This window comes from Schistocerca americana, chromosome 10, assembly GCF_021461395.2.
Source record: "Schistocerca americana isolate TAMUIC-IGC-003095 chromosome 10, iqSchAmer2.1, whole genome shotgun sequence".
In the NCBI taxonomy this organism is placed as follows: domain Eukaryota; kingdom Metazoa; phylum Arthropoda; class Insecta; order Orthoptera; family Acrididae; genus Schistocerca; species Schistocerca americana.
In genome coordinates this window covers 92,293,052-92,318,562 of record NC_060128.1, presented here as the reverse complement: position 1 = coordinate 92,318,562, position 25,511 = coordinate 92,293,052, and the positions used below count along the sequence as shown (strand labels likewise).

Sequence of the window (25,511 nt, the reverse complement as noted above, 5' to 3'; positions counted from 1 at the left end):
CCTCCAAACAACATGCCACAGTGCGCATCACAATCTCTATTGCGCTGCTTCAGAAGCTACCGCACTGTATTGGGTGGAATTCGTGTTTATACTTACATAATTGGAAAATACACAGTGTATGTGTTGCTACGCTTCATAGATCTCTAAAAATCAGGTTTTTTTGCTGTGTTCAGCTTCCTAAAGTGCCGGGAAGTTCCATGCCAGTGTATAAAGCCCTCACCATTCAAAGGATGGAAAATTTGTACACTTCTGAAGGAACATATTCTGTCACTTGAAATGGAAAAGGTGTATTTTCACTCAGGAAAAAGTGTGTTTTCATCCAGAAAGTGTTTTTTGAACCTGGAAATTCTTGAAGAATAAGTCCCCCCCTCCCCTTGTGTGTGCACCTGGACAAAGACTTGCTAAGTGCTTGCGTATTTCAGGGTCATCCACAGTGGAACAAGCTCTGCAGACATCATCTGTGAACTTGGGTTCTCTGAACGTTGGGAACAGTGCCACGGTGACACTGGTAGTGGGTGACACACGTTAGACGGTGCCTTGCGCCGTCCAGCAGCAGTGTTCAAGCACGACACACTGGATGCCAGCATCAGGTATCACAGCTGTTGGATATTGCCGATCAGTATGGGATGCCCACCCTGAAGGAAGAATGCGATACACAGTTGACCGTGGGGACTGTGGCAGCTGCAGCTGTACTAGCAGTTACGCACTCCTGTGTCAGTCTCTGGCATGACACAGTCTGCTGCATAAAGGCCCGCTTAGTCCCTGTGTTGGCCTCACAGGGCTCTGTAAATGTGGTGCGTAACCAGGCTGAACATTTCATCAAAAGGAGTCTGCTGCCATCTGATCCACCAGCAACAATCAGGTAAGCACAAGACAAGCAATCGTCTTTGTTGCTCAGTCCTGTGTGTGTGTGTGTGTGTGTGTGTGTGTGTGTGTGTGTGTGTGTGTGTGTGTTTCCAAGCCTGTACTGTTTGACACTCTGTTTCCTTAGATACAGGGATAGGCAAAATAATGTGAACAGTATTAGTAATGGGATGGTTGTGTCTGACAGTAAACAACGCAGGTAAGGCACATGTCGTACTGGACTGTACTTATTCAGTACGGACTAGGCATCAGTGCATGTTGTTTACGAGCAGTGCACCTTTCATGTTTGCAATCAGTCCGAGGTCGATGTGCCATTGAGGGGGGTACGATGTCAAACGGGCCATCTTTGAGCAGGAGACACACCATAGGACATTTTAATTTCCACTGTCTATACTTTTACAAATAAATTCATAAAACTTTGTCAGCATGACCAGGAAGAATTAAGGATTCACAGTCATAGCAGTGGAAGTTCAAAAAAAAATTTTTTCTTTTACATGTGAAAGTTCATCATTTTTTTTAGCTTCTATTGGCTGTGTTAGTTGCTATAGGTACACGTTTCTTCATAAGTAAGAGAGATTCTTCGATGAATTTTGTACAGCATACAAACTATACTTACAGGTGTATGAAACTCTTAGAAATTATTTAATTTATGAAAAAATGAATGTGCTGTCACATTTTAAACTTCATGTTTATAAAAAACCTCAAATTTTATAGTTAAGTATCTCATTTTTTTACCACAGTTTTTAATAGATTTGGAAAATTCTAGAGTTTCATACACGTGTACGTATGGTTTGTATGCTGTGCAAAATTCATCAAATAATCTCACTTACTCATGAAGAAAAGTGTACCTATAGCAACAAATGCAGCCAATGGTAAGTGAAAGAAAGGTGAAATACAAATGTAAAAAAAAAAACCTATTTTCTTATATTTTGAACTTCCGCCACTATAAGTGTAAATCCTGAATCCTTTCTGGTCATTCTGACAAAGTTTTATGAATTTATTTTTAAAAGTATAGACTGTGGAAATTAAAAATTCCTGTGGTCTCTCTCCCGCTCCAAGTCGTCCCGTTTGACGTCCTACCCCCCTTAAAGACTTAAGAGTTCCAAAGAGGGGAGATTGTGGGGGCCCAATTAGCTGGAGCATCAGTAACAAAGACAGCCAACTTACTGAATGTTTCAAGAAAAAACTGTGCCAACAGTCATGACAGCCTACACAAAGCCAGGAAAGAAATCATTGTGTAAACGAAATAGTGTGTGCAAATCAAAACTAAATGAGTCATCGTATGCTAACACAAACTGTGTCAAAACACAAAACTACGGCGGCTAAAGTGACTGCAGAGCTCAAGAGCCATCTTAGATTCCCATATCTATCGACTCTGTCGAGAACTCCATAAAACTGATATTTGTGGACGAGCTGCTATACCGAAACCATTAGTGACGACCGGAGGTGGCAGCACAGTGCACCTGATATGTTTTGGGGAGTGTGCGGATACTTTTGATCAAATAGTATACATTGGCTGGAGCCATTCCAATGGTGAATTCGGTGACCTACTGCTCAAAACACAGTGTCATGTACTGTTTGCAGCCAGGCACACAAGTGTTTCTTTCTCTCTGTGTTGTGCAGGTCACTGTAAACCTATGTACAACCAAAGCAAAGAAGGGTAAAACATGGTGTCAGGAGCATAAATCCTGAATGGTTGATCAGTGGAAACACTTCATATGGTCTGACCGAGCCAGCATTTTTGTTATTTCCAACATCAGGTTGGGTTTACATTTGGAGAAGGACAAAAGAAGTCTACAGTCCTGATTGCTTGATTCCAGTGGTTAAGAGTGGAAGTACGATGGTGTGGGCAGCCATATCGTGGTATTCTGCCAGTCCCATCATTACTCTCAAAGGCCGTGTTACAGCCAACAATTATGTGAACAAATAGGTGATCAGGTGCATCCCATGATTTGAATGTTGTTCCCCAACAATGATGCCATATTTCAGGACAATAATGCACCCATTCACACAGCCAGGACAGTAGAATCGTGGTATGAGGAGCAGGCAACTGAACTGCAACATCTTCCCTAGTCAGCACAGTCCCTGGACTTGAACATTATCGAACCCTTGTGGGAGGTATTGGACTGCAGACTCGGAGCAGATTTCCACCTTCCTCATCACGACTGAAGTTACAAGAGATTCTGATCAAAAAGGGTCATAACATTCCACTGGGGATTATACAATCATTATATACCAGTATTCCAATAAGAATCAGTTGTATTACGGGCAGATGGGAGGTCCAACCCCTTATTAATAAAAGCATTCCCAAGTAAGTACAGTTGTTCACATTATTTTGCCACTCCCCTGTCCATCCTGGATATTCATTGACTTCTCATGGCAGTTTCATCAAATCTGTATTAAACTGAGCTGTGTTTGTTTGCAGATAAGTAAGGTAATGAAAACAAAAGTCAAGTTGTTCATACCACATAAATGATTTTTACCTTTTTTGCAGTCATTAGTTCTGTTAAACTGCATATGTTGCAAGAAGCTGCTGTTTGGATTCTGGCTTAAAGCATCTACACTATGTGATCAAAAGTACCGGGACACCTGTCTGAAAATGACTTAAAAGTTCATGGTGTCCTCCATCGGTAATGCTGGAATTGAATATGGTGTAGGCCCACTCTTAGCCTTGGTGACAGCTACCACTCTAGCAGACATACGTTCAGTCAGGTGCTGGAAGGCTTCTTGGGGAATGGCAGCCCGTTCATCACAGAGTGCGGCCCTGAGGAGAGGCATCGATGTAGGTCAGTGAGGCCCGACACAAAGTCGGTATTCCAAAACATCCTAAAGGTGTTCTATAGGATTCAGGTCAGGACTCTGTGCAGGCCAGTCCATTACAGGGATGTTATTGTTGCGTAACCGCTCCGCCACAGACCATGCATTATGAACAGGCGCTCAATCAAGTTGAAAGATGCAATCACCATCCCCAAATTGCTCTTCAACAGTGGGAAGCAAGAAGGTGCTTAAAACATCAATGTAGGCCTGTGCTGTGATAGTGCCATCCAAAACAACAAAGGGTGCTAGCCCCCTCCATGAAAAACATGACCACACCACCGTCTTCAAATTTTACTGTTGGCACTACACACTCTGGCAGATAACGTTCACCTGACATTCACCATACCCACACTGAGCCATCGGTTCGCCACATTCTGTACCGCGATTCATCACTCCACACTGTTTTTTTCACTGTTCAGTTGTCCAATGTGTACCTCCTTACACCACGTGAGGCATTGTTTGGCGTTTACTGGTGTGATGTGTGGCTTATGAGCAGCTGTTCGACCATGAAATCCGTATCCTCACTTCCTGCCTAACTGTCATAGTACTTGCAGTGGATCCTGATGCAGTTTGGAATTCCTGTGTAATGGTATGGATAGATGTTTGCCTATTACACATTACAACCCTCTTCAACTTATGGCGGTCTGTCGTCAACAGACGAGGTTGGCCTGTACGTATCCCTTCATGTTTCCACTTCACTATCACATCAGAAACAGTGGACCTAGGGATGTTTAGAAGTGGAAATGTCGCATACAGATGTATGACAAAGTGACACCCAGTCACCTGACCTCGTTTGAAGTCCATGAGTTCAACGGATCGCCCCATTCTGCCTTCTCACAATGTTTAATGGCTATTGATGTCACTGATATTGAGTACCTGGCAGTAGGTGGCAGCACAATGCACCTAATATGGAAAACATATGTTTCTGGGTGTGTTCGGATATTTTGATCAAATAGTGTACATTTGTTGGAGCCATTCTAATAGTGGACACAGTAACCTGCTGCTCAAGACACACACACAGTTTTGTGTACTGTTTGCAGCCAGGGCACACAAGTGTTTCTTTCTCTGTGTTTTGCAGATCACTGTAAACCTATGCATGCAGAGTATCTTTTACACACTGGGGAAAAGAGCAGTGTTTGATTACAAAATTAGTCGTTTTTATTACAGCAGATCCAGATTTCGGTTATTGTATAGTCATCTTCAGTTCATGTAACAAGCAACATTAATCTAAACTATCACTTAATAAACAATACCAGTCATGTAAAGCATACAGGAGCCTAACATTAACTGATCTGCTGTAATAAAAAGAATTTGCCATCGACTGGTGCTGTTTTCTCTGCCGACTATTCAGTGGTCACCTTGCACAGCAGAAATATATGGATTTCAATATAACTAAAGTAGCTTCTATTGTTGTTTGCTGCTGCTGCTGCTGCTGCTGCTGCTGCTGCTGACAACGACGACGTTGGGGTGCCTATAAACGATGTCAAACTGGATAAATGGAAGGTTAATACCAACAATAAGTGTGTTGCTCATTACCAGGATTGGGAGCATGGTTAAAAAAGGGCAGCAACATATTTAACAGTTTCTATTTGTGATGCTGCCATTACTGTGAATCCTATCCTGTTGAAACTTCTATATGTGGTGAAGCGAGCACTTGTCAATGTTCCTACCTCTGCCCTCCTGTTGTGTACTAGTATAGGGTAGGGGAGAAAAGGGGCTACAGGACAGTCCGCTATTCATGAGTGGTTAGGAGCAAATGCAGAAAGAGAATTTCCTGGTGAAGTGTGGCAATTGCCCAGAATAGTGCCAAACACTATCATTGGGCACGTACAACGGGGACTCGGTAAGGATACTCGAAGCAGGAGACTCGAGGGTCTGAATAATACTCTTTTATTGGATTCAGGCTAAGTTTCTACAGTGAAGGCTAATCTTGAACAATAGAAAAAGCAAAGGATTTGACTGTTGGCACAGTGCAAGTCAGTGTCAGAGTTCATTGGGTAAGAGCTAACAGAAGCGGCACTTAGTAGCAGCACATAAAGTGCAAAACATTGAGAGTGGCACTCGGTGATAAAACAGGAGCTTAACCAGGGCCGGTGGCTAGTGACAGAGTAGGCATCCTATTGGTCTGACTGAGCACTCTCTTGGACACGAAACTCCAGAGTTTTTAAAGGATCGTGGTGGTGCATGTTTCTATCTGTAGTCGCCCACCAGTCCATCGGATCTGCGCCTCCATGGTGCCTCTTGCCAACCGTGTTGAGGTCCTTTTCCTTCTGCTAGTCTGTAGGTCAGATGTCCCCATCCTTTATACTAACAAACTCCATGGTTGGTGGCTAATCTGGCCAGCACCAACAGTGCTTTACACCACTGCTCTGCCCTAAGGGAGGAGACATTTCTTGGGGAAGGGGACTGTTGTGCCAGCAAATTTACACAATTCCCACCTCAGTCTAACCTATATGAATCCATTGATAATTCTGTTCTCAGGAGTAAGTCTTGAGCATGCTTCTTATGCTAAGACGTACCACTATCTATTGGGACACCTTCTAACAGCGTCTGGACAGTTAATTCTTTGAACTCCTACCGTGGAACAGCCACCTGGACTATCCGCAAGTTTACATAAATCTCTTGTTACTCTTTACCTCATGTAACCTAAACACTTCCATTTTTGCCTGCTCTCGGCATTGTCTCTGGTTTACTTTCTTGGAGTGCCCTCACAGACTTCAAACATCCTTAAGCTTAACAATTCAGAAGACAAGTTGTCAATACAAGACACTGGACTCATCTCTTACTTTTCACAAACATCCCACCACATAGTGGCACAAGTAGACAGCTTTGGAATCACTGGAGAATACTGAAACCCATTACCTCAAAAGTGCAAGAATATAACATTTATAGTTATATTCAGATTAAAATTAGTTTGTGATAGATTGCAGTGGTGAGGAGCAGAGTTGCTGGCTCACAAACATCATGCCACATACTCATTCAATCAATAGTTGCGTACGCACAAAAAAATAAACAAGATGTCTATTTACCAACAGTTATCAATGTGTTTGTAGGCAGTGGGAATGACAGTGGTGGGGGCGGCTGCTGCTGTACTGACACTGATATTTTAAGATGCCATAATCCCACGTTATAGATGAATAACAGCAGTAAGCAGAGTATTAGGTCACTCATGTGTCGCAAAGTAATAATTTATCTAAATAAGTAGGGAAAAATTGTAAGGGATCAACACAAGTAAATTTTTGGTAGCACCCTCTACCGCTAATGGGTGCATGCAGTTACATCTGAATCAGTTTTGTAATCATCTATGTAGATACCAAAACTGCTGTGTGAAGTTAATGAAATAATAAGTTCGATGTGCTATTTTCCACTAAACATTTGTTCTTCCAAGCTTTCACTATTACTTCCTTATTGTGACTTACAACATTATGCTAATCTGGCTACAAACTTTGATTGTAGCATCCTTGGTCAGTCTCTCCACTTCTGCCAGAGGACAGATTTTGTTGTATCTTCCCACACAACTCTTTAACTTAGACCCATATCAGTGGAATTGAAGTGTCAGCGATATGATGGAAGTCTGATGATCCTATGGCCAAATCTTTCTGCTAGTTCATATGTAGGATACATAGATAAAGCTGGTGTATTCTGAGCCGTGAGAACCGGTAATTCACACTTCCTACAGCCATCTGGTATGGGAACGTTTATTTGCTGTGGCCATTTGACAATGTATTGTTCTTGGGAAGTTCATGTAGGCACCTTACCAAAGATAGTAAAGGAAAATGGGATATTGTTCATAACTGTTACTAACGGTTCACTTAACTTATTGATGGCATGCTTATAACGGGATGCAAATTGTTTCTCAGATTCCAGTTGCATATTAATACATCAGCAACTAAAACCAAGGAATAATAATTTTTATAAATTCTCAACTTTTTATGTTCACAGATGTAGAACTAAAATAACAAAACAGTTTATTACATTTACAAAATTATCACACTTACTAAAGTGATATATCTAAAAACAAAGATGATGAGACTTGCCAAACAAAAGCGCTGGCAGGTCGATAGACACACAAACAAACACAAACATACACGCAAAATTCAAGCTTTCGCAACAAACGGTTGCTTCATCAGGAAAGAGGGAAAGACGAAAGGATGTGGGTGTTAAGGGAGAGGGTAAGTAGTCATTCCAATCCCGGGAGCGGAAAGACTTACCTTAGGGGGAAAAAAGGACAAGTATACACTCGCAAACACAGACATATCCATCCGCACATACAGACACAAGCAGACATTTGTAAAGGCAAAGAGTTTGGGCAGAGATGTCAGTCGAGGCGGAAGTGCAGAGGCAAAGATGTTGTTGAAAGACAGGTGAGGTATGAGCGGCGGCAACTTGAAATTAGCGGAGGTTGAGGCCTGGCGGAAAACGAGAAGAGAGGATATACTGAAGGGCAAGTTCCCATCTCCGGAGTTCTGACAGGTTGGTGTTAGTGGGAAGTATCCAGATATCCCCACGGTGTAACACTGTGCCAAGATGTGCTGGCCGTGCACCAAGGCATGTTTAGCCACAGGGTGATCCTCATTACCAACAAACACTGTCTGCCTGTGTCCATTCATGCGAATGGACAGTTTGTTGCTGGTCATTCCCACGTAGAATGTGTCACAGTGTAGTCAGGTCAGTTGGTAAATCACGTGGGTGCTTTCACACGTGGCTCTGTCTTTGATCGTGTACACCTTCCGGGTTACAGGACTGGAGTAGGTGGTGGTGGGAGGGTGCATGGGACAGGTTTTACACCGGGGGGCGGTTACAAGGGTAGGAGCCAGAGGGTAGGGAAGGTGGTTTGGGGATTTCATAGGGATGAACTAAGAGGTTACGAAGGTTAGGTGGACGGCGGAAAGACACTCTTGGTGGAGTGGGGAGGATTTTGTGAAGAATGGATCTCATTTCAGGGCAGGATTTGAGGAAGTCGTATCCCTGCTGGAGAGCCACATTCAGAGTCTGATCCAGTCCCAGAAAGTATCCTGTCACAAGTGGGGCACTTTTGTGGTTCTTCTGTGGGAGGTTCTGGGTTTGAAGGGATGAGGAAGTGGCTCTGGTTATTTGCTTCTGTACCAGGTCGGGAGGGTAGTTGCGGGATGCGAAAGCTGTTGTCAGGTTGTTGGTGTAATGCTTCAGGGATTCCGGACTGGAGCAGATTCATTTGCCACGAAGACCTAGGCTGTAGGGAAGGGACTGTTTGATGTGGAATGGGTGGCAGCTGTCGTAATGGAGGTACTGTTGCTTGTTGGTGGGTTTGATGTGGACGGACGTGTGAAGCTGGCCATTGGACAGATGGAGGTCAACGCCAAGGAAAGTGGCATGGGATTTAGAGTAGGACCAGGTGAATCTGATGGAACCAAAGGAGTTGAGGTTGGAGAGGAAATGCTGGAGTTCTTCTTCACTGTGAGTCCAGATCCTGAAGATGTCATCAATAAATCTGTACCAAACTATGGGTTTGCAGGCCTGGGTAACCAAGAAGGCTTCCTCTAAGCGACCCATGAATAGGTTGGCGTACGAGGGGGCCATCCTGGTACCCATGGCTGTTCCCTTTAATTGTTGGTATGTCTGGCCTTCAAAAGTGAAGAAGTTGTGGGTAATGAGGAAAGAGGTTTTAGGTAGGGTGGCAGGTGATCGGCGTGAAAGGAAGTGCTCCATCGCAGCGAGGCCCTGGACGTGCGGAATATTTGTGTATAAGAAAGTGGCATCACTGGTTACAAGGATGGTTTCCGGGGGTAACAGACTGGGTAAGGATTCTAGGCGTTCAAGAAAGTGGTTGCCTCTGGCTCCTACCCTTGTAACCGCCCCCGGTGTAAAACCTGTCTCATGCACCCTCCCACCACCACCTACTCCAGTCCTGTAACCCGGAAGGTGTACACGATCAAAGGCAGAGCCATGTGTGAAAGCACCCACGTGATTTACCAACTGACCTGCCTACACTGTGAAGCTTTCTATGTGGGAATGACTAGCAACAAACTGTCCATTCGCATGAATGGACACAGGCAGACAGTGTTTGTTGGTAATGAGGATCACCCTGTGGCTAAACATGCCTCGATGCACGGCCAGCACATCTTGGCACAGTGTTACACCGTCCGGGTTATCTGGATACTTCCCACTAACATTAACCTGTCAGAACTCCGGAGATGGGAACTTGCCCTTCAGTATATCCTCTCTTCTCGTTATCTGACAGGCCTCAACCTCCGCTAATTTCAAGTTGCCGCCGCTCATACCTCATCTGTCTTTCAACAACATCTTTGCCTCTTTACTTCCGCCTCGACTGACATCTCTGCCCAAACTCTTTGCCTTTACAAATGCCTGCTTGTGTCCGTGTATGTGCGGATGTGTGTGTGTGTGTGTGTGTGTGTGTGTGTGTGTGTGTGTGTGTGTGTGTGTGTGTGCGCGCACGCGCAAGTGTATACCTGTCCCTTTTTTCCCCCTAAGGTAAGTCTTTCCGCTCCCGGGATTGGAATGACTGCTTACCCTCTCCCTTAACACCCACATCCTTTCGTCTTTCCCTCTTTCCTGATGAAGCAACCGTTTGTTGCGAAAGCTTGAATTTTGTGTGTATGTTTGTGTTTGTTTGTTTGTGTGTCTATCGACCTGCCAGCGCTTTTGTTCGGTAAGTCTCATCATCTTTGTTTTTAGATATATTTTTCCCACGTGGAATGTTTCCCTCTATTATATTCATATAAATAACAGTAAGCTTCAAATAGTTTATTTATGATTGTGTGACAAAGATTGTAAATCTGACATTTTTTCAGATTTTGTGCATCAACAAAACCGTTTACCAAAGACTAGCAACAGATATGCTTTTGCCTTACCTGCATAAAAATTTTTTTATAATGGCACAAACAAAACTCACTGTATATTTGGCCCTCCTGTCCTTCCCATCCCACTCTTGTAACCTGCCCTACCCAGTCCCCTCCCGACCCCCTGCAGGCCACGTCATCTGGTGAGGCTTTGCTGCTCGTGCCCACGGAACAGGCAACACAGTGAGCAAGGAACAGCTGTGATAGGTTGATGCCAAGCTGCTACCACTCAGCTCACTGAAATCTCAATTGCAGAGTAATTTTAATAGGGGTGTAGGAGCTCAGTGCAACAATTGGCGTAATCAATAGCTGATGTTGTACACACCCTGCCACAGAGTATGTCTGTGATTGTACAGACTAGTACTGCAGCTTGGAGTATTACATAGTTTAACATTTTTGTGCTGTCTGCTGGCAATATGTGTAGCAAAATTTGCCTCAAGCAATACAAAGGGAATATGATATAACTGCAAAAACACATCAAACAAAATATACTTGGTCAAAGAAGAAAGGCATGATTGTTGGTAGAAGAAATCCATTAAACAAGGTGCCATAAGCACATGAGTAGCGGACTGTTGTTGCTGCTTATTCCTCCTAAACCTTGTGATCACCTCAAAGGACCAACAACCAGTCATCAGGAGAACGTGACATTTTTATAACATACACTGTATTTACCCATGTGTAAGGCAGCTCTGACTGATGGCTTGCCACTTTTTTTTTTTTTTTATAAAAAAGTGTTTCCTTGAGAAAAATTTATTTTTAATATATTCTAACAAAATTGCATAATGTTTTATTGACATAAAGTATCTGCCTAAAAAGTTAATGTTATACCTATTCTAAAATTGTGCAATTTTTTGATGTTTACATTTTGATAACACGAGGAAATATAAAGTAAACAAAAAGTAATCAAACAATAGAAAATCCAGGATGGAATAATGACAATATTACAAAAAGAAATTGCTAATCACCATATAGCAATGACGTTGAGTCACAAATAAGCACAGCAAAAGGCCTCCATTGGAAAATTGGAAACACACACACACACACACACACACACACACACACTGAAGCTCACACATACAACCAACGCCTATCTGTGACTCAACATCTCCACTATGTGGTGAATAGCAGTCTATCCTTTTCATAATATTGTCAAACAAAAAGAAATGGTTTACATTAATTTTAATCTTCACTGATTTTTTTGCTTACTAGCCTGTCATCTGCATTATCACTGTTCTGAGTAACCATCATCATCATAATTGCACAACTGTGACATATCTTTGTTGTTACAAATATTTGGCTATTTCTTCCAAATATGTTCTGATTTCTGAGGTAATATAGCAATAATGTCATGTGACGAGGGCGTCCCGTCGGGTAGACCGCTCGCCTGGTGCAAGTCTTTCGATTTGACGCCACTTCGGCGATTTGCGCGTCGATGGGGATGAAATAATGATGATTCGGACAACACAACACCCAATCCCTGAACAGAGAAAATCTCCGACCCAGCCGGGAATCAAACCCGGGCCGTTAGGATTGACAGTCTGTCGCACTGAGCAATCAGCTACCAGGGGCGGACATTTCTGTAGTTGTAGTTACGGAGGGACCTGAGAACACAGCTGTTTCTGTTTCCGGACACACAACGGATGTTGCTTCTATACTGAGGTGAGACTGTTACAATGTCTGTTGTTTGCAAACATACTGTTGCCTGCCGTGCTCTCTCATTGGCTGCGTAGAAACAGCAGCTGACATGCCCTCTTTCGTTACCAACATACCTCACGTTAAGCATCAAAAATTTTGCTCCACAAAACAAGTAAGTATGCCGCAGACCCCTATCTAGACCTTTACTGTCTTGTGCAGAAATGTCTAGTATTGTTGATTATTTATCCAACTTTAAAGTCAGTTCCGTTTCTTGGTCACCATAATCCAGGTCTTACACTCGTACAGTGCAATACTCCAAACATGTGCTTTTGGAATATTTTTTCTGATTTGTTGGCAGTTAGTTTAGGAGGTCAATATCTTCCTCTTATTAAGGGCATTCTTTTCTTGAGCAGCTCTGCTTCCTATTTCGTCTTTCCTCTTTCCACCTCCAGTAATCTAGATTCCCAAATAAGTAAACAACTCAATTTGTTGCAGTAGCTTTTCACATACCTATATTCGAACACTGATTTGTAGTCTTTCCTCACAAACCGTAAACTTTGATTTATGCTCACTTGTTTCAATATTATACTGTTTCCTCACATTACTATCCTTTTATTTAACATAGGTTAGAGATCTTGTTAACTTTAAGGTAAAACAGCTGTGTCATTAACATCTCTCTTTCCTCATACATTCTCTCTGTCTCGTAATAAAATCTGTTGCTTCAAATATATTGAACAGCTTTAGTAGAATTTTACTGATCTGCTTTCTCTGAAACACAATGTTTTTCCATCACAAGACATGTTTCAAGACTTGTATAGTACTTTTCATAGGCTTGATGTTATTTAGTAGTTGGTGTTGTTTACTTTACAAATGTATAGAATGGCGTTGTTTGGTGAAGTATAGATTGGCAGCTCACTGTGTTGTCATTGACTCCCCACAAAGTTTTATATTTACTCCAGAGGTAAAATATGAGCTGCCAGTTATTCAGTTTCTTGGCTTCACAGATAAACTTAAAAACTTGTTTGTGGTAATGGTGTATACAATCAACTTTGTTTTTCAATTTTTGCAAGAAATTTGTGTCCGTTGTTGCTAGCTTTTTGCAGCGTCATGTAGGTGTAAACCTGATTGGAATTGCTAGATGACAGTGTTGCAGAGTGCAAATAAAAAACGTCACAACATAACAAAATATTAGGGTACTTCGAGTTGGCGAGTCTAGTTTTGAAATTAATATTATGCCAAGGAATGCTTTCTTATTTTACATTGCTCATCTGGATAGGATATGGTTAAACAATTTCCCAAAGTGCAATAACTCAGTATTTCCTTTCCAAACAACATGCTGCAGCTCTGCATGTGGTCACTTGATACCCCACTAGGTACAAAAGTCCAAACACAAATGCAGAAAAATACGTTTGAGTAGAGACGCAAATACAGAGCACGGGCTTCCTACATCATTGCAGCTGCACATGCGCAGTAAAGCCTGTTTCCTGTCATTCTGTGGCAACTGTTAAAACGAACCTATTTCCAACAGGTCATGGGAAAATATTGCAAATGCTCGTTTGAAAAGTATTACAGTAGAAAGTAAATTTTTTAGATCAGGGAGTGTTTGACTATCATTCAAAATTTAACACTTTGAGCATGAGCAAATCTGGGGCCCAGAAGACCAGCCATGTGCGTCATTATTTAAAATTTTTGCGGCACATTGGTGTTTGATATATAATAGAGGCTGACATCACTTGTCTTATGCTCTGATTGGCTGACAAAAGTGCGTCACAATCTCGGTTTCAGTGCTTTGGAAACTAATGTGCTGTATTTGGTGGAATTTGTATTTATACTTTCAGATAAGAAAGTATGCAGTGTATATTTGCTAGGCTTCGTAGATCTTTACAAAACAGATTTTTTTGCCGTTCTTCATTCTATAAAGTGCAAGGAAGTTCTTCACTGGTGTGTTAAACCTTTATCATTCAAATGATTGAAGCGTGTCACATCTCTGAGGCAAAGTATTGTCACTTAAAGTGGAAAAACTGTGTTTAACCTGGGAAAGCTGTTTTTATCCAGAAAAAAGTCTTGAAGCTGTGCCGCAGGGGAGTGTCGTACGACCGTTGCTATACACGATATACATAAATGACCTTGTGGTTAACGTCGGAAGTTCACTGAGGCCTTTTGCGGATGATGCTGTGGTATATCGAGAGGTTGTAACAATGGAAAATTGTACTGAAATGCAGGAGGATCTGCAACGAATTGACGCATGATGAAGGGAATGGTAATTGAATCTCAATGTAGACAAGTCAATGTGCTGCAAATATATAGAAAGAAAGATCCTTTATCATTTAGCTACAATATAGCAGGTCAGTAACTGTAAGCAGTTAATTTCACAAATTATCTGGGAGTAGGCATTAGGAGTGTTTTAAAATGGAATGATCATATAAAGTTGATCATCGGTAAAGCAGATGCCAGACTGAGATGCATTGGAAGAATCCTAAGGAAATGCAATCCGAAAACAAAGGAAGTAGGTTACAGTACACTTGTTCGCCCACTGCTTGAATATTGTTCGCCAGTGTGGGATCCGTACCAGATAGGGTTGACAGAAGAGATAGTGAAGATACAACAGAGAGTAGCACGCTTCGTTACAGGTTCATTTAGTAATCAGGAAAGAGTTACGGAGATGATAGATAAACTCCAGTGGAAGACCCTGCAGGAGAGACGCTCAGTAGCTCGGTACGGGCTTTTGTCGAAGTTTTGAGAACATACCTTCACCGAGGAGTCGAGCAGTATATTGCTCCCTCCTACGTATATCTCGTATATGAGGATAAAATCAGAGAGATTAGAGCCCACACAGAGGCATACCGACAATCTTTCTTTCCACGAACAATACGAGACTGGAGTAGAAGGGAGAACCGATAGAGGTACTCAAGGTACCCTCTGCCACACACCGTCAGGTGGCTTGCGGAGTATGGATGTAGATGTAGATGTAGAAATCTGGGAAGAATAAGTCCCCCCACCTGCAAGTGCACTCTGGACAAAGATTTGCTAAATGATTGCTTATTTTAGGATCATCCACAATGGGACAAGTTCAGGAGACATCATCCGTCAACCTGGGTTCCCTGTTGGGGACGGTGCCACGGTGACTCTAGTGGTGGGTGACACACGTCAGACAGTGCCTCGTGCCGTCCTGCGGCTGTGTTCCAGTACGACGCACTGGTGGGCGGCTGGAGCCGGGTGACAATCCCCGTGTTGGAGGACCCGGTACTGCACCAGCCGCTGGCTTACCTGTTTACTCTCCAGGCCTCCCAGCTGCCAAACACGGCTTCCCAGTGTTTGGTCATTGCTGATAAGTGTGGGGTATCTGCCCTGAAGGAGTAGTGTGAGAGGCAGTCGGCTGTGAGGACAGTGGTAGCCACAGCTGTTCTTGCAGTTATGCACTCCTATGTCAGTCTCAGGCCGGCAACCATCTCCTCAGTCTCTGCGAGGGCCACACAGGGCTGGATGAATGTGAAGCTTTACCAGCCTCAACATTTGATTGCAGTGAGACGGCTGCCATTTGATCCAACAGAGACAACCAGGTAAGCAAAAGCAAGCCCCTTGTGTGTTGCCCAGTGCTATGTGTATCTGTTTCCAATCCTTTGCTGTTTGCTTCTGAGTTTCCTTAGATTTATGTAAGATACTCATTGACTTCTCATAGCAGTTTCTTCAAATCTTCATTATATTGAACTGTGTTTCTTTTCAGATAAGTAAGGTAACAAAACATTGAAAGAGTCAAGTTATGCATAGTACATAAATTGTTTTGACCTCATTTACAGTCAATCGATCTGTTAAACTGTGTACGAGGGTAATCCCAAAAGTAAGGTCTTCTATTTTTTTTATAAGTACAGAACTCTGTTTGTGTGACTGTTGGTCACACTGTTATGAAGAGTGCTTCACGCGCTGTATGTAAACATTCGCACGCCGCACTGAGGTGCTCAGTTATGGCTTGGCAGCCGTTGAGAATGGAGCTCCCGTTGGATTTTACCGCCAAGTGCGAATTGCGCACAGTTATTCGGTTTTTGAACGCAAAGGGCACTGCGTCGATTGAAATCCGTTGCCAATTGACGGAACTGTATGGTGAGTTGTGCACGAATGTCAAGAATGTTTGTAAGTGGTGTAGAAAGTTTGCAGCTGGTCGGACCGAAATTCACGATGAACGAAGGAGCGGGAGACAGTCAGTTTCTGAGGAGACAGTGTTGAAGGTTGAACAAAGCATGCGTGAAGATCAGCGGATCAACCTGAATGATCTCTGCACATTGGTTCCTGAGGTTTCCCGAAGCACCGATCACAGAATTTTACCGGAAGGTGTGCACAAGATGGGTGCCACGCGTGCTGTCTGAGGACCACATGCGGCAACGAGTTGATGCTTCCCGCGCATTTCTTCACTGCCTTGCATCCGAACAGGACAACTTTCTGGACTCAATTGTCACGTGTGACAAAACCTGGGCATACCACTTTACACCTGAGAGCAAGCAACAGTCACACCTGTTCATAACTTTCTGAACCGCATGGCGGCGAGCTAGTATGACATGGGCATACAAAAACTGCCACAGCGTCTACAAAAACGCATAGATAGAATTGGTGATTATGTCGAAAAATGGCTAAATGTTCAAGCTGTAAACTGATTAAAACCATTGTAGAAATAAACAGGTCTATAAACTTACAAAAAAAATAGGCGACCTTACTTTTGAGATTACCTTCGTATGTTGCAAGAAGTTGTTATATGTAGAGTATCTGTAATTTCATCTTTATACAGGATGGTTGTGGGACTTCAGTTTTTTAATATAAAATCTCAAATCGAGATGTGCATTAAGCCATCTATGTTTCCAATTCCATTACAACTAGTTTTGCCATTACACTACACTATCTTCAAGCCTGCTGACCGATTTGTACTTTGCAAGTGGTAAACAAAAGGACTGTGTTGTTGAAAAGAAATCTAGAGTTACCAGGGACTGTGTGCTGGCCCCTGTTTCGATTGTACAGGAGGTGGGATTCCTCCTAAAAACTGTTCATGGGCCTGAAGATGGTGTAGTGTAATGCCAAAACTGGTGAAAAATAAAATAAAATAAAATTGTAAATATAGATGGCTAAAAATGTTTCTGATTTGACATTTTACAAGTTACATGGGCTGTAGACTCGGCAGGTGGACATAATGGTGTGTATAGTTTCCAGCCAATGCACACGTCTTTCTTTTCTCCTGTGCAGTGCAGTTCACTGTAAACCTATTTATGCATAGTAGTTTTTAGACAATGGAGAAAAGAGCAGGATTTGATCACAAAATCCATAGTTTTATTATAGCAGATGTAGATTTAAACTATTGCATAGCCATCTTCATCGCATATAACAGGTGACATTAGTCCAAAGTGTCTCATAGTAAACAATATTGGTTGATGTAGAGTGTGCGGGAGTTAAACATTAACTGATCTGTTGTAATAAAATGACAGTTTGCTATCAAATGTTGTTCTTTCCCCCATTTACTGTGTTCAGCGATCATCTCGCACACATAATTTGTAGGATTCCAGTATAATTAAACTAGCTTTTATTGTTGTTCATTGTCTCTGCTGCTGCTGCTGACATTGAGATGCCTATAAATGGAGTCAGGTTGCATAAAGAGGAGGTTAACATGAGGAGCAAAAGTGTCATTCATTAACTGGAGAGGGAATGCTGTAGCATGCTGCAGTAGATGATTCAAGGAAGGCAACAATGTATTTGAAACTTTGTATTTATTTATTTATTTCTTGTTTTGTAGATCCAGTTAGTGAGTCAATCACAAGGATATGGAACGTGTCAAATTGTACAGGTTTCAATTTAAACTTACAATAAATACAAAGGCAATTCAATGCCAAATTGTACATAGTTTAAGTAAGACATACTATAAATACAGTAATAGATACAATGTCAGCTAGATAACATAACAACCATTTAACAGAAAAAGGAGTTTCGAATAAAGGTTAAAGATAAGAGCACAAAGTTAAATCAGATACTAGGCCTACAAGAGTAAATACAGGTACAGCCAATTTGTTGTTGCAAAAAGTGTGCTAATGCTCAAATGCATAATAAAATCAATTGAACTACTTCTAGACACAGTAACTTTAGTGATGGTATACATTTTCTTTCAGATATTCATCCACAGTATAAAAAGATTTCTCTGTCAGGTAATCTTTGAGAACTTGTTTAAATTTTGGCAGTTCCGTACGAACACATTTGATATGTAGTGGTAGAGCATTGAACAGCTTTATGCTGGAGTAGTAAGCTCCTTTTTGTACCAGAGTGAGACGTTTCATTTCGAAATGTAGATTGTTTTTGTTTCTGGTGTTATAGCCATGGAATTTACTGTTGTCTTGGTAGATAGAATAATTTTTGCACACAAAGGTCAGCAAGGAAAAAATATACTGTGAGGCAGTTGTTAGGATACCAATCTTCCGAAACAAGTGCCTGCAAGAGTGTCTTTGATGGACCCCACACATTATTCTGATTGCTTTTTTTTGGATGGTGAAAACTTTTTTTGCAAGTGGTTGGTTCCCCCAGAATATGATAGCATATGACATCAATGAGTGGAAGTAGCCAAAGTAGGCAACCTTAATGGTGTCAACTTCAGCCACTGAAGAAATTACCCGTAATGCAAATGTTGCCGAGCTAAGTTTTTTTTACATAGATGAAGAATGTGAACTGACCAATTACATTTACTGTCTATGTAAGCACCCAGGAATTTTGTATCTTCAACTTCCTGTATTGGTTGATATCTACATTTTCTGTTAATTTCATTGAGATTACTTTGTGATGTATGGAACCTCATATAATGAGTTTTATCTGCATTGAGTGAGAGACCATTTGAGGAGAAACAATTTAAGATGTCATTAAAAACAGTATTTGTAGTTTGTTCAAGATCAAGATCGATCAAATCGTCAATTAGAATTGTGGTATCATCGGCAAACAGGGTAAATTTGCTGTTTGTCTCAGAACAAAGAGGAAGATCATTAATAAAGATGAGGAAAAGCAGTGGGCCCAAAACGGAGCCTTGAGGCACACCACACGTTATCGTGCCCCACTCAGATGAGGCAGGTCCTCCAGAAGAGGCATTTAGCATTACAGTTTGCTTCCGATCCTGTAGATATGATTGTAGCCACAAGCAAACAGTACCGCCTAAACCATAGTATTCTGCCTTTTTCAAAAGAATTTGGTGGTTTACACAGTCAAAGGCTTTCGTAAAATCACAAAAAATACCCACTGGAGACATTTTTTTTTTTTTTTTGTTAATGGCTTCCAAAACTTGGTTGCTGAAAGAGAATATTGCCTGTTCAGTGCAAAGACCGGCACGAAAACCAAACTGATTTTTGCTTAAGATACTGTGGAACTTGAGATGGTCTACAATTTCGAGAAGGTAGTTAATAGGGATATTGGGAAATAGTTTGTAACAATGCTTTTATCACCTTTTTTAAAGAGAGGGATCACTACAGCCAACTTTAGTCTGTCAGGGACAATCCCTTCTTGCAGGGATGTATTGTATATGTTGCGTAGGACTGGACTAACAAATTTATAACAGTGTTTCAGTATTTTACTAGAAATATTGTCCACACCAGCAGAATTTTTATTTTTTAATGATCTAATTACTCTTATGACTTCACTTACAGTAACCGGAGGTAAAGATAACTGTGGGATTCTGTTGCTAATAGCTTTCTGTAGGGGGGACAATGATTCTTCCATAGAACCATTACAGCCTGTCTTCTCTGCTGCTCTCAAAGTGGTTATTAAATATTTCTGGAACCAACTCGGGTTTCTTTATGATACTGTCCCCTGTTTTAATCTCTTCCTGAGACATGTTCCCTGTTGTCCTGCCAGTTTCCCTCTTTATTACATTCCATATAGTTTTAATTTTATTTTCTGAGCTTTCTATTTCTGATTTTATACACATACTTTTAGATTTATTTATAACCTTCTTGAGAATGCTACAGTAAAGTTGGTAGTGTTGTCGTTTCTTTGGATCATTAAAAGTCCTGAGAGAACTGTGTAACACCCTCTTTGTTCTAAAAGATGTGATTATCCCTGTAGTGATCCAAGACTTCTTGACATTGCCTATATGACTATTTCTAACTACTTTTTTTGGGAAAGATGGACTCAAATACAGACATGAATTCATTTAAAAATGAATTGTACTTTTTGTTTACATCTGTTCCCCTATAAACTGGGCTCCAATCTATCTCTTAGGCTGTCACTGAATTTTTTAAGGCCCTGTTCATTTATTATCCTAAAAGATTTCCAAGAATGCTCAGAACTGTTGCACATACTGATGTAATTGAGCCTAAGCAATTGATCACCATGATCAGAAAGGCCAAGGATTGGATGTACAGTGATCAGACTTTTACTATTAACAGTAACCCTAGTTGGGAAATCTACTATTGCCATTCAGATTATAAGACTCCATTAAATGTATTAAATCAGCTTTACTATTGCTATCATTAGGAAATCAACATTAAAGTCACCTGTAATTATCAAGTTCTTGGACTTTGAGTACAGTATGGATAAAAAAGAATCTAAGTGCTTAAGAAATACATTCAAATTCCCTGAGGGAGATCTATACAGTGCTAACACTACAGCCGTGAAGTCATTTACAGTAATCTCAACACCACATACTTCAATTTGTTGCTCTATACAATGGCTCTTCAAATCTGGCAGATTAAAACTGTGTGCCAGACTGAGACTCTAACTTGGGACCTTTGCCTTTCGCGGGCAAGTGCTCTACCAACTGAGCTACCCAAGCACAACTCTTGACCCATCTTCACAGCTTCAGTTCTGCCAGTATCTCGTCTCCTACCTTCCAAACTTCATAGAAGCTCTTCTGCGAACCTTTCAGAACTAGCACTCCTGGAAGAAACGATATTGCGGAGACATGACTTAGCCACAGCCTGGGGGATGTTTCCAGAATGAGTTTTTCACTCTGCAGAGGAGTGTGCGCTGATATGAACCTTCCTGGCAGATTAAAACTGTGTGCCAGAAGTATTTGAAGTTTCGTATTTGTGATGTTGCCATACTGTAAATCCTGACCTGCAGACAGTCACGATTCGTTGTGCCTGCCTCAGTCCTCATTTTGTGTCCTAGCATAGGATAGAGAGAAGAAGAGGTTTATGTGTCAGTCTGCAATTCTTGATCAGTTAGGAGCAAATGCGGAAAGACATTTTTCCAGTGATGAGAGGTAATTGCATTTTTGTCGGCATAAAAGCAATTTTCACTGATTTTACTATCTCTCTACTCATTAATGTCACATTAAAGTATGTGCACTGTATGTGAAAGGTAATAACTTTGAGTAATGTTTTGCAGCCCTAAGCAGGCCTGGGAAAAAATTAAACTGTGTAGCTCGTGATGCTTATAATTAATGGACATACAGTTGAGACATCTCCCAAAAATATCCAACATTGACACTCAAAATGTTTCCATCAAATTTGCAGGTGCATACTTCTACCTGTTTCCTAAACTGAAATTTTCACTGAAAGAAAAGCGATGTGACTCGATTGGAGACATCTAGGCAAGTACGGAGAGTGTTCTTAACGCTCTTCAGGAAAAAAAATTCCAGAAATGTTTCCAAAAGTGGAAACAATGTTGGAGTTGGTGTGTTCAGTCAGAAGGGGACTATTTTGAAGCAGATCCATCACAGTAGCTTGTAAGTACCACCATTGTACAATTACGAGCCCATTCGTAAAACTTTCAAATCACACCTCGTATATCTTGATGGAGGAGGACAGATGCTGTTATAAACACAAGACAGCAGCATGGCTGTGTCATACTATCAATTCTTGGCTAAATCCATTCATAAAACTAAGATTTATGACCGATTGCAGGTATGCTCTGTCACACAATTAGTTTTCTGCTATTTCTTTTAATAAGTACGGAAGTATATGAAGAATACCATTTGTAAAAGTTACAAAAAATTGTCGAAATGGAACCAAGAGATATCGAGCGGAAACTGTACATATCAATCGGAGACTTCTTCGGATCTACTAAAAGTGGAAATGATAGAGTGGAGGCCATATCTAGAGTGGGGGTTGCCTTCTCTAAAACTCCACTTAATGTGGAATGTGGCCCTATATGCATTCTTCTATAGATTTAACATAGTGACCACTATTCCCTACTTAAAGGGGTAATGTAGCGAGTGCCATCATGAGATCAGATGTTTGTGTTCTGTTTGCTGGACATCTTTTCTAGGCGTCTTAGTGCCCTAGTATCTGTATAAATATCAGGTGGTTGCAGCAGACCATTTTCAATCGGGTTTTTATATCACGTCAAATGTATCAGAACAGAGACAGTTTTCAACAACATAAATTAATTTATTAAAACAAGCAACTCACTCGTATTTGGTTGAATACCTTGGCCACTTTTCCTGACAAATAGCACATTGGCCACTTTTTCCGACTGGACACCAAGTTGGCACAAAGAGGCTCATAGATGAAACTGTAGAACCAAAAGATACATGAAGGAACTACATTTGTAGTCCAAAAGGCATTGTCAAAGACACTGATATTGTTAAAAAGTGCTACTCCATTTAGTGATGTAACAGAATAATATTAGGGTCGTTTCAAAAGTATTGCATAAGGCACATGTATGTCCACTGCAGTGGTGTAGTAAAGTGGAAATTCATATCATTTGTGAGCAAAACTTTGTGTGTTTGCTGGTTCAAGTGGCTGTGTTGTGAGTAAATCAGTTTTAAAATGCAAGCTGAAACAAAGTTCAGTTGGATTACACACAGTGACCGGTGTTCCTCCACCAGAATCAAATCCCTACGTGGAAAGAACTCAATGGAAATCACATTTCGCCTTTATTTTCTGCAAGGCATCATCAGTGGCCTGGAATATGTACATATGTTAGCTATTTAATTTACATTTTGTCACTGTACCTATAGGTTATAAACATTTCTGGTGGTATTTCCGGTTAAGTAGTAATGTTTTGAACTGTACTTACAGGTTGCGTGGACAATTTCTTACATATTACGCTCCTGTTGCATTTTTGGTGTTGTTGTTCTTTTTATGAATGCCAATTTGCGGTTTTTTTCCCCACATTCCACAGCACTATGAACTGAACGCTTGTTTCAATGCAATGTTTTGGTTTCTGTTGCCGACTGTCAAATGTTTTTGCCAAAGATTGAATGTTATTGCCAAACTTTCAAGTGTAATTATTGAAGTATCGCAAAGATGATGTAACTTACCAAACGAAAGCGCTGGCATGTTGATAGACACACAAACAAACACAAACATACACACACAATTCATGCTTTTGCAACCAATATATTTTTTTTTTACGTCCATAAGTAAAAATTATCAATATACCGTGATAATACACGCAACTGAGGAAGACAGGACTAAAAAAGTTGAAGATAGCAGAAAGTGTGTTTGAAGCGAATAACAGAACTGCTTCAACATTACTGTAATAAAAATGGAGATAGTTTTAGAATAATCCTTTTTTTTTCCATTAAAGATGCTTATTCAGAACTGGTCAGATTTGTGTACGTGGTGGTTTCCTTAATTTTGATTTTTTTTTGTGTATGTGTATGTAGTAAAGAATAAGAATTTCTCTCTCTTCTCCAGGAGGCTGTCTGGAGAGGAGAATGGAAGGAAGTTGATGTAGGCAGCTGAAGGAGTGACTCGGCAAACTGTGGACACTGTTTATAGTGAGTGAGTGCAGACGTGATAGGACAGGTGGACTGCCCCGTGCTACGTAGCAATGAAGGGATACGTGAATGCAGCAATGTCACCAGTGGAGAGCGGAGCTGAGGTGGATGCCGGGACAAGCAGCATACTCTGCACACTGCTGTGAGGAGTGAACACGCAGCACTGGTGCAACTGCAGCTGGCATCCTCTGCTGACACCGAAACCAGGCGTGTGGAGGGGAGAACGCTGCTCCACTGCGCGGCACTCAGAGATTGTGTACCTTGGCTACTGTGTTGGTGGGTGCAGGGGCCAACAGATGGCCAGGAGTGATTTGAGAGAGACCCCTCTAACAGGGCCCAGGATGAGGACAGATGGCAGCTGATGATTGCAGTACTATCATGAAATGTGCAGTCTGATAAACTTCTGTGTAATAAACGAGAAACACTTTCTCCATCTTTTTAATACTTTTAAAATAAACAATACAAAACTCCTCAAGTCTTTCATTTGTACCCATTGTATTAGGTTGGTTTAATAAGTCTGGTGAAAAAAAGGAAAAAATGTTTGTTTCATTAATAACTCACCTTACTTCTCGGCATAGTCTCCTTTGAGGGATATATACTTGGTCTTGCAAATCCTCCAGCTTTTTCATACCACTAGAAAAATACACTACTGGCCATTAAAATTGCTACACCACAAAGATGACGTGCTACAGACGCGAAATTCAACTCACAGGAAGAAGATGCTGTGATACGCAAATGATTAGCTTTTCAGAGCATTCACACAAGGTTGGCACTGGTGGCGACACCTACAACGTGCTGACAAGAGGAAAGTTTCCAACCGATTTCTCATACACAAACAGCAGTTGACTGGCGTTGCCTGGTGAAACGTTGTTGTGATGCCTCGTGTAAGGAGGAGAAATGCGTACCATGACGATTCTGACTTTGATAAAGGTCAGATTGTAACCTATCGCGATTGCGGTTTATCGTATCGCGAAATTGCTGCTCGCGTTGGTCGACATCCAATGACTCTTAGCAGAATATGGAATCGGTGGGTTCAGGAGGGTAATATGGAACGCTGTGCTGGATCCCAACGGCCTCGTATCACTAGCAGTCGAGATGACGGGTATCTTATTCGGATGGCTGTAACGGATCGTACATCCACGTCTCGATCCCTGAGTCAACAGATGGGGACGTTTGCGAGACAACAACCATCTGCATGAACAGTTCGACTACGTTTGCAGCAGCACAAACTATCAGCTCGGAGACTGTGGCTGCGGTTACCCTTGACGCTGCTTCACAGACAGGAGCACCTGCGGGTGTACTCGTCAACGAACCTAGGTGCACGAATGGCATAATGTCATTTTTTCAGATGAAACCAGGTTCTGTTTACAGCATCATGATGGTCACATCCGTGTTTGGCGACATCGCAGTGATCACACATTGTAAGCGTGTATTCGTCATCGCCATACTGGCTTATCACCCGGCGTGATGGTATGGGGTGCCATTGGTGACACGTCTCGGTCACCTCTTGTGCGCATTGACGGCGCTTTGAACAGTGGACGTTACATTTCAGATGTGTTATGACCTGTGGCTCTACCCTTCATTCGATCCCTGCGAAACCCTACATTTCTGCAGTATAATGCACGACCGCATATTGCAGGTCCTGTACGGGCCTTTCTGGATACAGAAAATGTTAGACT

At 41.6% G+C, this 25,511-nt stretch overlaps 1 long non-coding RNA gene across 1 annotated transcript; it reads left to right on the top strand.

Annotated features, from left to right (window-relative positions):
* Positions 1 to 425: 425 nt before the first annotated feature.
* On the top strand, positions 426 to 24,303 carry LOC124552692. The gene is made up of 3 exons (XR_006967956.1): positions 426 to 862; positions 15,204 to 15,715; positions 23,750 to 24,303. It is a non-coding gene; the product is annotated as an uncharacterized LOC124552692 (long non-coding RNA).
* Positions 24,304 to 25,511: the final 1,208 nt, after the last annotated feature.